Genomic DNA, 13011 nt, shown 5'->3' with positions numbered 1-13011 from the left:
ATGGAATGGCTTGGGGAGTGTTGACGTGATCGGACGTGTGTAACTGTGCTCAAGCAAAAGTGATTGTGCAACAGCGAAGAGGCGAATATCGTCGCCGTTTGTGGCGTAAAACGCGACGAATGGTTATCGAAGCCGCCTCTATGCCACTGGGGCTGATTGTAAGAGTTCCTGCGCCCAGATTTTATGGCGGACTTGCAGTAGCTTATACGAGTGCTACGGCTCGTAGTTCCAGCCGCCATTAAGGGCATGAGGCGTGAAGAGCTGCGTTAGCCAGATGCATCTCACCACCTGCACCAACATGTCTACCCAAGGCAAGACTGCTTGCAGTTGTTAATTCGAACTTTGTATAAATGTAAAAGGAAAATTCCAGTTTTCTTTTATGCAAGTACAGACGACAGAATATAGTAATGAAGAAAATTACGACACATGTTGTTCATTGTAAAGTGTAGTAACCTCAAACATAGTATAGTGAAATCAGACTGAGGCCACCATCGCCTCTTTCATTTACCATTCTTTTTGTTGCAGAATACTTTAGCATATAAGAATGTTGAAAAGAGCAATGGTCACACCAGAATGAGTCGCCTATTTACAGTTACTTAAATTTTTTTGAGTAACCTTTCAAGTAAAGTCACTTAAGTAATTCTATATCAATTGTCCAAAGAGTAATATCCAAAATCATTACATAAGGTAGAAGGATAGAATTTTGTTAACCCAAGTTGCATAAATAGTCTTCGTAGTAATTACCAAGCCAACTCACAGAAATTGAAAGAGTATTTGCTTTGTAGAATCACCTCGAATGATCAGAAATAGTTGTATTCAGAATTACGTTTAAATTCAACTCAAGCCATTTCACTTTGAAACGAGCCAAAAATTGATTTATTCTTTTGCTCCTTCAGAGCTGGCGACCGTAGTTATAAGTCTTTTCAAGAGGATTCGACGGTAAGTCTGCTGCTCTCGTCGTGCTGATAGGATTATCCACTGCTGCTAGCAGTGGTGATTGGATACATAAGCTCACTACCAAGTTAAGTGGGTCAGGTAGGCAGTGTTACCGTGTGAACTGTAGGGCACTGTAGGCCGTGGATCGAACCCGTTCAATCATCACAGCTCTTTGGGAAATAGTCCGGTTAGGAGTGTGCTAATCATTAGGCAAATACTGGCGAGTAACGGTCAAAATGCATACGCAAGTGAATTTAGCAAGGTCCACATAGCACATAGTTAATGTGGTGCAATGGCGAGGGTAGGAGTTGAGTAAAAGTGAACTGAGCTTGTGGCAGCTGTGCTGTATTCAAATATTAATAACGTGAATTCACTACTACCTCTTACCATTAGGACTGAGCGATTTACTGTTAAAATACGTAGCAGTAAGCTCAAAGGCGTGACAGCAACAAATCCGTATTGGTTTCAGACATACAGAATTAGGAAGCGGGTCATTCCGTCAGTCGAGGGGGTTAAAACAACCGATCAGTTGAGAACATACCCCATTTACTGATGGAAAGATTCGGCGGTTCGGTCGCAAGCTTATGAACTCAATTTATTTTAGTTTCATAGATTATGAATGTGCGGATGCATAACACATCAATCTTGCCAACTGCACAACATCAAGATTCATACACTGCCTTAGACGAAACCACAAGATCCCAGAAGATATAGTCGTATGATAGTATATCTTCATGTAAGTACACACCATGTGCGTGTAATTGATAAGATTCACATTTCTTTGTGACTACTACCACGTTTTATTAGTGTTGATCGTGTCTTGTACAGTTACCAGCTAACGTACGTCATATAAGTTACGTGAACAAGAAGTGTTGAGCGGTCGCTCTAAGAGACGTGGACATCCCAAATATTAGCGTGAGACATTTTATCAGCATCTGACAGAGTCTGGAAGGGGCTTCGTTATGCGTCTCCTTTTGGTTGCCTCGTCGAATCATGAAGTATCCAGATTTGTGAAACATTTAAATATACCAGTGACCTAAATTGGACCGCATGGCAATGTGAGGGTAAGCAGACTTGACCTCAAGGTTTTGGAAATGGAGGGTCACCCCTGATATCTCTGGGCTAGCAGGACAGAGTGGATGAGGTTATATTTGTGGAAAGAGACCAAAATAAGTTACTGTCAGTTGCACTCAACATACAAACTTTATTTCTTAAAACACACGATCACACAAGCAAGAATCAAAACTCTCCAGGTTTTAACGAAAGACCTCTTTGATTTAATTTAGATCGGCTGAAGGATACATCGAAAATCCAAGGCACAAGACCTAAGAAAGCAATTGAGGTACAGGAGTGCTTCTGGAGGTTTCACTTCTTTAGAAAAAAATTCTTTGTCTTCAATACAAATAAACTAAAAGCCTTAGCTTAAATTTTTCCCATAGATCTCGGCTGAAGGCCTCACATTAATTAAGAGCAGTGTTATGGATTAAGGCCGACACAAAGATTTTCAAGTTTTAATCTAAATAAGCTGTAAAACTCTCCTGAAGGTCTCATACTAAAGTATAACAATCCTATGACTTAAGGGTAAGACAAGGATTTAGAATTTTCAATTTAAGAGACGTTAAAATTCGGCTGAAGGCCTCACAGCATGCAGAAAACAATTTTATGACTTAACGCCTAAAGTGAAGAGCTTATAAATTTCAAATAAAATAGGCTAAAGGCTTTATCCTAAAATGCTTCACATAACTCTCGGCTGAAGGCCACATACGAAACCCAAACAATCTCACTGCTTAAAGCTCAAACAAAGTATTTTTCCAATTTTTAGTTTAAGCTGGAGAAATCGGCTGAGGGCCACATAAAAACTAGAAAATATTTCCTACGACTTATGGCCTAGACAAAATTTTTTTAATTAGAAAAGGCTGAAGACTCGGCTGAAGGGCACATACCAACCTGAAGCCAATTTACGTCTTAAGGCCTAGGCACAAGGAATTTTCAATTTTAATTTTGAAAGCCTGAAACCCGGCTGAAGGCCACATACCAAACAAGAAACAATTTATTTTTACGATTAAAGGCCTAGGAAGAAAAGTCTTCCAATTTTAATAAGCTGAAACTCGGCTGAAGGCCACGCAGAGTACTTAAGACTAAAATGGAAATCAGTATGTAAAACACAAGAAGCGGCGCTCAGAAGGTTCCAAAAATTGGCCTGGGAAGGTAACACTAACGCACGCTTAGGTGAGACAGGCAGCCAGACTGACAACCTCTTAATCGGAAGGCAGCCCAACTGAAAGCCAGCCGACAAACCAACCAACTAGATCAGTTCTGCTCCTCCCGACCAGCAAAACGACAATAAGACGTCAACAGCACAACGTTCTGGATACTGGTGCCTAATCCAGCCAAGTCAGAATAAACGCCCAAAACTACCAACAACACCTCAGCTGTCGAACAATACGCCGTGCTGGACAACATCAACATGATGAGGAAAATACACTGCCCAAAACTACATCAACGACCAGGCAGGTCACCAGAATTTCAACGACTACAATGCAGAAGATACCGCTGGTACACTTCATTAATGAAGGAATGAATCAGATTAAGTTAACCACCACACAGGAAGACGGCTCCAATTCTATCCGACTTCAATACACACACGGGAATCTTCCAGAAAGTGACAACCAGGATCAAACAAAGAGATGTGATAGCAGTTGACGCTTGATAGTAGATTAAGTGAGCACTCAACTTTAGAGTCCAGGATCAGTGGGCGACAAACTTCGTAATCATTGCAAGAAGTACCTCAAAAATCCAACCGCGCGTGCACGCCGCCAGCTGCTCTGGCATGACTACGTGCCACGGAGGATTCCTCGTTGCTCTGCCCCAACCGACCGACTGCCACACACCCGGAAACAGTCAAAGGACCAAAAACACGTCTGCCTGATGAGATGACCAACCGAACGACCAACCAGCGGCCGTTCCTGCTCCAATCTCCTTCTTCGGACAGTTCTTGAAGGTGGCCAAGGGTCGGCAAGTATTGGCTGTCCGCGCCTCACTGGCTCTCCGTCCTCTACTCACTGCTGGTACATCCACGACTGATGCTACATCCCCGACTGCTGCTCCGTGCCCGACTGAGCACCCAGCTCGACTGACAGACTGCCTCCGACAGACCTGCCGACACAACACGACTCGGAAATACTATCGGTCGCTCCAGGGATGGTACGAGAGTGCACTTATTGATAAGCGCTGCTGCTGCCACTCACAGTCAGTTAAGGCAGGAAGTTAGTAACGCCAATAAATGGAATAAGGAAACGTGGCGGCAGTACCATAAGAGAAAACGCCAAACGATGAATGGGATGAACACGAGCTGCCCACAGGTCAACCTCATTATCCACTAATCACATGGTAACAACTTCAAATGTGGAAATGTGCGCCTGCCATCCTAACTGCCATCCTCAAACTTCCTGTGTCATCCAGCAGCACTGACTTGGAGCCCAGCAGCAGCTGGACTGCAGAATTAATGCCCCTCCATAGCAGAAAAACGCTACAGAATTGCAATTTTGTGTAAATAAGAAAAATAAGAAGTCACCCTCTAAAAAGAATATAAAAGAAATCACAATATTCACAGTTGCAGCTTTTAGTGCATTATAATGGGGCAGCCACTATAACTCAGCATAATAAATCAATAAAACCACTGCAGGAGCTACCTCCACTACCTAAGGGCTCCACCAGCTCCTAGCTGCTGCTACATACAAAAGGCTACCTATTGTATGGACAGCTAAATATGTGACACAACTCAAGCGCATTTACAGGACACAGTACAGAACTTTGTGTTGTACGTGGTAGAACTCACCTGTAGCGGGAAAATATAACACAGAACAAAAAGCTGTCTGTCTGCACAACCAACTTTGCGGTAACACACTTTTAAAAGATGCGTTACAGTCAGACACACACCAGACATTGCTGCCTTCTATTGCTCAGTACCGCCAAAGTTCCATCAGGGTATCAACTTACAGCTGCCCACCAATCACTGAACACAACCAAAGCAACTCCCTGTCATCTGTACGACACACCAGTCACTCTACTGTCCCTTGTCTCTGCCAGCTGTTCTCACTTCCTCTGGCCACTGTGAGAATATACAGTCGGTACTCTATGTATGAGCATTCCTCGACATCTTGGCCACATCCCTTTGTGGCCGTTACGAATGTACAGGCTGCCCCATTCCACCGCAAACCACGCGGCACGAGTGAAATTCCGTCATAGTTGCCAGCCACCAATTAACTTCTTCCACTGTTCCAAGTGTGGCATGCAACGTCATTTTCGCACCTAAAACAATGCCAGAATTGTGTAGGAGGAAATGGTGTCTGAAGGAGAAGAACATGAGAAAATTGGAAGTATTTGAAACGTGGCGTTACAGAACCAGAAGATGATACAGGTTATTTGCGCAACATTTAACGACTTCTGACTGAAAGGAGGTAAAATAGGAGTAGTTATACGAGGGTGAGTCAAATGAAAACCTTAAGTAATTTTTAAAATATTAGTTACTGTGCAGAAGTGGTACAAAGCTGTATCACTTTTCAACATAATCTCCGCAATGCTCCATGCAAGTCCTTCAGCGCTTACAAAGTGCATAAATTCCTTTAGAGAAAAATTATTTTGGTATTCGTCGCAACCTCTCATGCACTGCGTGGAGTACCTCTTCATCAGAATGGAACTTCTTTCTTCCCATTGCGTCTTTGAGTGGTCATTTGGTTTTGGTGCTGTGGAATGGCGCCATTCCTTGCTCGCTCTCTTCCTTTCCGGTTGAGGGAAGTGAACCCAGGCTTCGCTCCCAGTAGCTATTCTTGCTAGGAAGCCATCACCTTCTCGTTCTAAGCACCGAAGAAGTTCTTCACAAGCATCAACACGTCGTTCTCCCATTTCAGCAGTCAGCTGCTATGACACCCATCATTCAGAAACATTGTGGAAATGGAGCACATCATGCACAATATGGTGTGCTGACCCATGACTAACCTGTAAACATGCTGCAATGTCATTCAGTGTCACTCAGTGGTTTTACGTCACTATGGCTTCAACTGCTGCAATGTTCTGTGGAGTCAAAACTCGTTGTGCCTGGCCTGGTCGAGGAGCATCTTCCACTGAAGTCACACCATTTGCGAACTTCCTACCTCATTCGTAGACTTGTTGCTGTGACAAACATGTATCACCGTACTGAACCTGCATTCCTCGATGAATTTCAGTAGGTTTCACACCTTCACTACTCAACAGCCGAATAACACAACGCTGTTCTTCCCTAGTGCAAGTCGCAAGTGAGGCGGCCATCTTTATACTGATACTGCGACGGTATGTGTGCATCTGGACTATGCTGCCACCTACAGGCAATTCTGCACGCTGTCTGTAGCACGATTACCGACTTACAGGATAACAGCGCGAAATTTCGATTTGTTATTAGAAATTTAAGGTTTTCATTTGACTCACCCTCGTATATTTTATATTATTACTTGCGGATAACACTTCCTCATCTACACTGACGGGAATAAATCGCAACACCAAGAAGGTGTTGTGCGACATATATGAAAGCTGTAGGCATTATTCTATATTTTAAAGATGATGCGTGTCAAGTGTTGCACCAGTAGCATAAGAGTGGCGGTACTAGCAGCACTATGAGGGTGCGAATCAGTTTTTATTTTTGTGCATGCTGTAACGGTCGTGAGAGTTAGTTACTTTTGAGACAGGATCCGGTGATTGAAGAATGCCTGTAAGGTGCATATAAGAGATTTTTCAACACTACACTGAGTTTTAATGGGGTCTTGTAATAAGGCTACGAGAAGGTGCACGTTCCTTCGGCGATGGTCACGAGAATGTACAGTCGGAGGAAGAACAGACTCAGGATGGAGACATGTTGTCACCGAGAGGGAAGAGCGTCGTGTTCGGCGTATAGCTATGGTGCGTCGTACTGCATCTGCAACAGCAAACTGAGCGGAGTTTGCGTCACTGTGACACAATTAGCTGTTACAAATACTATCTCTGATGTCCTCATCAACGATGCAAATTAAATACTGACGTTCCCTCCCTTCTCTGCCCAGAAATAGCCCTTAGGTAAAATGAGCGTCGAACAAAGATAAATAAAAAACCAGAACTCATCCTAGACACATGTAACATACACTACTAAAATCCGATTCAGCCCCTGGGACAACAAAGTGGTTACTTATCAAGCACAACACAAATGAAATTACGGTCTTCACAACTTCTTCCCATAGTACTTTATAATGGGGCAGCCATAACAACACATTACAATAAATGAATAAAGTCACTACAGGAGCTACCTTCAATGCGAATATCTGCCACCAGGTAGCCGCTACTGCTGTTGACAACAGGACTACATCGGCCTAACTAGTCTCTGGACAACAGACTTCAACATTCAATTCGTAAAACTTGTAATTATGTACAATATCTGCACACACCTCACGTACGATTCCTAAACACTGTATAGGACTCTCTCTTGGACGTGATTGAAAACACCCGTAGCAGGAAAGTGAAACACAAACAGGACGAACAGACTTACGACTTCACAGCCAACGATGCAGTTTCACACTTCTAACAAAAGCTTCGTAGTCAGACACACACCAGACACTGCTTCCTGCACTGTGCTCAGTACTGCCAGTCAGCAACATCAAGCTAAAAGCTTATCAGCTGCCCACCAGTCACTGAGAACAAGCAAAGCACTTCCTAGTCCTCTGTGCAATAGAGCAGTACCTCTTCAAAGGTTGTGTTTCCTAAGATTAAAATTCAAATGGCTCTGAGCACTATGGGACTTAACTGCTAAGGTCATGAGTCCCCTAGAACTTAAACCTAAGGACATCACACGCATCCATGCCCGAGGCAGGATTCGAACCTACCGTAGCGGTCGCGCGGTTCCAGACTGTAGCTCCTAGAACCGCGCGGCCACTCCGGCCGGCTTTCCTCAGGTCACCGGAAGAAGACACAGTCAGCCATCCACGTAGGAGATGTCGTCGACATCTTGGTGACGTCCCTTGTTGATTGTTATGACTGTACAGGATGACAAACTCTACAGCCAACCACATTGCAGATTGCAAATTTCGTCTTGATTGCTGGCCAACATTCAACTTTCTCCGCAGTTCCAACGGTGGCAGGCAACGACAATCTGGGGCTACTGCATGTCACCAAAAATAAGTCCAGACGGAAGCTGCCCTATGATTCGTCAGCAGCTCTGGCACTGGTTCTTATCGTAGATGTCACACTCCTACGTCCCCCTTGCAAGCACGTTAACGCCCAGAACTCTGTTACGCACATACATAGTTTTGTGCTATGTTACGTATCATACCTGAGAAGTAGACTACGCGACCAACCTGGGTTTCACTCTGTGTACTCGTTTTAATTCTCACCTCAAACATCACAAAAAAACTACACTGTACACGCTTACATAGTCCCACCTGAAACACGTCTTTAACACTTTCAAGGGAATGGTTTCCAGTGAGTGTAATAACGCATACCCTTCATACACTTTTTTGATATAGGAGCCTGAAAACCCATGGGCCAACAGTATATAACGACACTTGCAGTCAACACCTTTCAGGGATGCGATACATTTTCCATTGAAGAAAATTTATCTATATTCTTTGCATGAATGGAGCAAGAGTATTGTGACACGGGAAGGAAAAAAAAGAATATCGCTCAACAGAGACTGCTACGTTTCCTGGCAACAAACCGCTGTTACACGTCCGCCTATAAGTGAAGTGGCAAAATGTGGCTCGCAAAAGCGTTTCTGATTCTAGCGGTTGTGTGCACTGCAGGAGTTTTTCTGCGCACTGTCAGCCCCCCTGAGTTGCTAGCCGCTGTTGCATCTCCTTCGGGGCCGTCAACTGGTTTCGCAATTCCTACAGAGTCGCAACCCAGTGCGAACGGCGCATCCCACGGAGAGAGCGTTTATAGCGACGGCGATGTAGGTCTGGAAAGGGAGCAAAGTATGTTTATGTCCGTCAAGGAGCGCATTCAAAGGAAACTAAAGGTATATGAATATTTCTATCGTACAATCCTCCACAGTTAATTTGTGTATTTTGTTTCGAAGTGCGGCAGGACAAAACGTTGTAATGAACGCGTATTGAGTTTTAATATGTACTCCAAGCAGTGGTTTCTAGTGGTGCTTCGTATTAGCTACAAAGTTTCGTAGCAGTAAAGTTCTCCTACTAACAGGTTGTTGCTATCTATTTGCTGTTAATTGTGGTTGTTATTGTTGTTAATTGTGGTACAATGTGGTAAAAGATAACTGATACATATTTTACATGCGGGTATCAGATATTTCCTTGTCAGGGTAGGAGTCTTTCCGTTAATCTTCTATACCAGTGATGATATTTCCAACTGCAGCTGTTGAATTGTTTGAAGATAGTGATTCCAGAATTTAGCATGACTAACAGCCTGTGCAGTGGATTTAGTCTATCTCATGGTAACATATTTTCATTGTAACGCTAGGAGGCACTCGACTTCATTACGAAATATGTACATTTGCATCCATACTCCGCAAGCCACCTGACGGTGTGTGGCGGAGGGTACCTTGAGTACCTCCATCGGTTCTCCCTTCTATTCCAGTCTCGTATAATACAAACCCTCGGAGACTCTCCTCCCAACTTAATAGTCTGAGACCTTAAATTCTCTGATGCTCTCTAAATACGCACAGTAATCCAATAATTTGTGTATGTTCCTTTCACAATTCAAAGCGTAATGAATTGAATTGTTCCTAGTTGCGTCTCCTAAGAAATATACGAAGGTTCTGTCTGCTGCTACATTTGCTACCAGTTCGTAGTCCGTCATACTATGTGTGATATTTACCCGCATGAATCTTATATTTCTTTACGTACCTGTCTTGGACGGAACGGCGAATGTAACTGCTAGCTGAATAACTCATATCTCACGTGTACATAGTCGCACACTTACTAACCCTATCCACAACAATTAAGGGTAAGGTGGGCGTATGTGAACTAAAGGAAACTTCTCTGAAGTACGGCAAAGTGGAACTGGGGTTAAATCATTATTTGAGCAATTCATGGAAATAAATTTGTTGTAATGGTAGCATTATTTACTGTCGCATTATGTCTAGTGATGTGTTGTAAAAAACAGTTAATTGGTAACTCACTTTTCATGAACTCTGTGTTTTATTCCTTAGGCCCTGAAGAGCAGCAAAGCGGGACCCGACGAATACGTCTTCCTTCAGAAGACCGTAATTCCAAATCTGCGAGAATTTGTGCTAGCTGTGCGGCGTATATTTAATTCGTACGACAGGGATCGTGCTGCAGAATATTTGCGAAAAACTGTTGAGACTATGCAATCTTACGACAGAGACAGTGTTGTGGAATATGTGAGCCGAATTGTTGAAGAGATTATACAACGGTGCTACGAGAACGAGATTATAGTCAACACCGTACTGGTGTTACTTTGTATTTGCCAGCACATCATAATAGTGATGATAACTCATCATTTTTTTCTTGATGATTGATTGGCAGTACAAGTGTGTTTATGTTTTGTTCTAATCCTGTGTTGATAAGGGCGTTGGCTCATTCTACTTTGTATTGGTTTCTTACAACAGACAAAATCATTCGTCAGCCAACACGCTTAAATTTGTTGTGTTTAATTTGTTTCTTTCTACTACATTTCTTATAAATAATAAATGTCTCCATAAGACAATGACTATTATTGCCAAAGGCAAGTCCTGGAATATTCTTTCTCTTTATATGAAGCTATAATTTTTTAAATTTAACTTGACGATACAGTATTAAAGACACCGTTTGAAAGTACTGCAGCATTGTACTAAATGCACCTGTAAATATAAAAAAATACTGTAATTTCCGTTATGCTTACTTTGTTTGTGTACACGGTTTCATACAAATCTCCAACAGAAGACAGTTGACTGAATGACTAATGTGCATTTCCTCTTGTTTCCATTTGTTTACTATTAGTCGCAGAAAGCAGAGGAATAACTCAGGGTTAAAGAGGAATTTTTTGATTTTTGCTAATAACGTCATCATGTTCACATGAATGCTTCAAAAAAATACGCTTTTGCTGTTGTTAATATCTTCATACGAACGAAGCTTACAAGGAAAATAATAATGATGGTTAATGTCTCTCTGGCAGACATTTCTTGCGTGTGGGCAGAAAGTTATTCGGTTTCGTCAAAATGCAAAGAACGCTCTGTTAGCAGTGTAGCTGCTGAACATAATTTTTTCGCTTTAATGGGGGAAGTGTGTTCTCACTTTCGCAGCAGCACTTGTATATCTTGATAAACAGGATTTACATATCACATTCCAGAAATATCTAGCGATAGTATTCAAATAAGCATCCAGTTATGGTTCAAATGGCTCTGAGGACTATGGGACTCAACTGCTGTGGTCATAAGTCCCCTAGAACTTAGAACTACTTAAACCTAACAAACATAAGGACATCACACATAGCCATGCCCGAGGCAGGATTCAAACCTGCGACCGTAGCGGTCGTGCGGTTCCAGACTGTAGCGCCTTTAACCGCTCGGCCACTCCGACCGGCCATGCAGTTATGCAACTGGGAAGTTATGCAAATAAATTTTTACATTGCGCAACTTTAACTACAAGGTGTTTTACTTAAATATAATATGAATGTATGGCTGTACAACTCGTGGATCTTGACAACTGCACATCATCAAAATTCATATGCTGCTTTAGAGGAAACGACAAGCTCCCAGACGATCTGGTCGGATGGTAGTGTATCTTCATATTCGTGATTATATTTACATTTCTTTGTGATAAATAGATCAACCACCATATTAAATTAGTATTGCTCCTGTTTAGTATTAGTAATGAAAATGAAGTGTTGTGCAGTCGCTGTAAGAGGCATGGATATCCCAAATTTCGCGTGAGACAACTGATCTGCAACTCACAGAGTCTGGAAGGGTTCCTTGTGTGTCTGCATGTGGTTGGCTCGTCGAATCATGAAATATTCATATTTGTGCAACATTCAAATATTCCTGTTGCCCAAGCAGGAGTGAATGGTAATTTGAGAGTCGACATATTCGAATTCAAGGTTCTGGAAATGAAGGCTCACCTTATTGTGCACTAATCAATCCGTAACCGCTTCAAATCTGGCGCCTACCATCCTAATGGGCTTCCTGCCACATTCCGCGCCCTCGTTCTCCATTCATGGGAGACAGGCAGCCGATTTAGAGAGTTCCCGTCCCACGTGTAGGTCACCATTAGACACCACTACACAACAGGTGTGTATTTAGCGGAGCCGTCACCAGGTACACGACTGACGTCACAGTAATATCGCCGAAGAATCGGGACTCTGCACTTCCCCAGATGAAGATCATCGGCTACTTCGGCAGCGACCTTTGGAAAGATCCAGTTCTTCCAGTACTTTAGATAGGCGCAGCCGTGTTTCTCTTGTCTTCACGGTGTACAGAGCCCTCGGTTATGACTTCAAGTCATGGTCAGTGCCAGGTAATCCAGAGATAAGCAAGAGTTAGCAGATGCTGTTTGCCCTGCGAATTAGGGGGCCTCTTCTTGGGTATAAAAGAAATCTATCAAGTTAGGAGTGAATGTATTCTACTTACCGTCCAATGGAAAGAGAGTGGTACCAAATCTACTGTGAGTAGCAACAATTTTATTTTGTTTCTAAAAGTTAGCTCTGACCGCCCCATAATTTGCGTATCACAAGTTGATAACGCCCTGAAACTTACAGGGGAACTCCCTTAAGTTGTCTGAAATAATTGTCATAACCAAATCAATTAGAACAAGTTTCTACCGATTACCAATAAGAAAAAAATTAGTGGATATCGTACTTATTTTTTTAGTCTATTTTTACAGTCATTCATTCCATCTATATTTTATTTAATTTTCCTACAATACCAGCCATCTCTATATGAAAGCTGCTTATTTCTTGTGAGACTACTGTTGTGTAAGGGGTCGTAATTTTGCGGCGGTACCTGCACATCCTTTGTGTCGTTTCTTTGCCTAATGTTGAATAGCGGTAGAAGACATTACGAGAGTGAAATATAATTTTTTACCTAGTGACCGCCAAATTTGCTGACAGTAAAACGAGAAGCAC

The sequence above is a fragment of the Schistocerca piceifrons genome, chromosome 3 (genome assembly GCF_021461385.2).
Source record: "Schistocerca piceifrons isolate TAMUIC-IGC-003096 chromosome 3, iqSchPice1.1, whole genome shotgun sequence".
In the NCBI taxonomy this organism is placed as follows: domain Eukaryota; kingdom Metazoa; phylum Arthropoda; class Insecta; order Orthoptera; family Acrididae; genus Schistocerca; species Schistocerca piceifrons.
The sequence above is the reverse complement of the archived record's forward strand: the minus strand, read 5'-3'. Positions refer to the sequence as shown.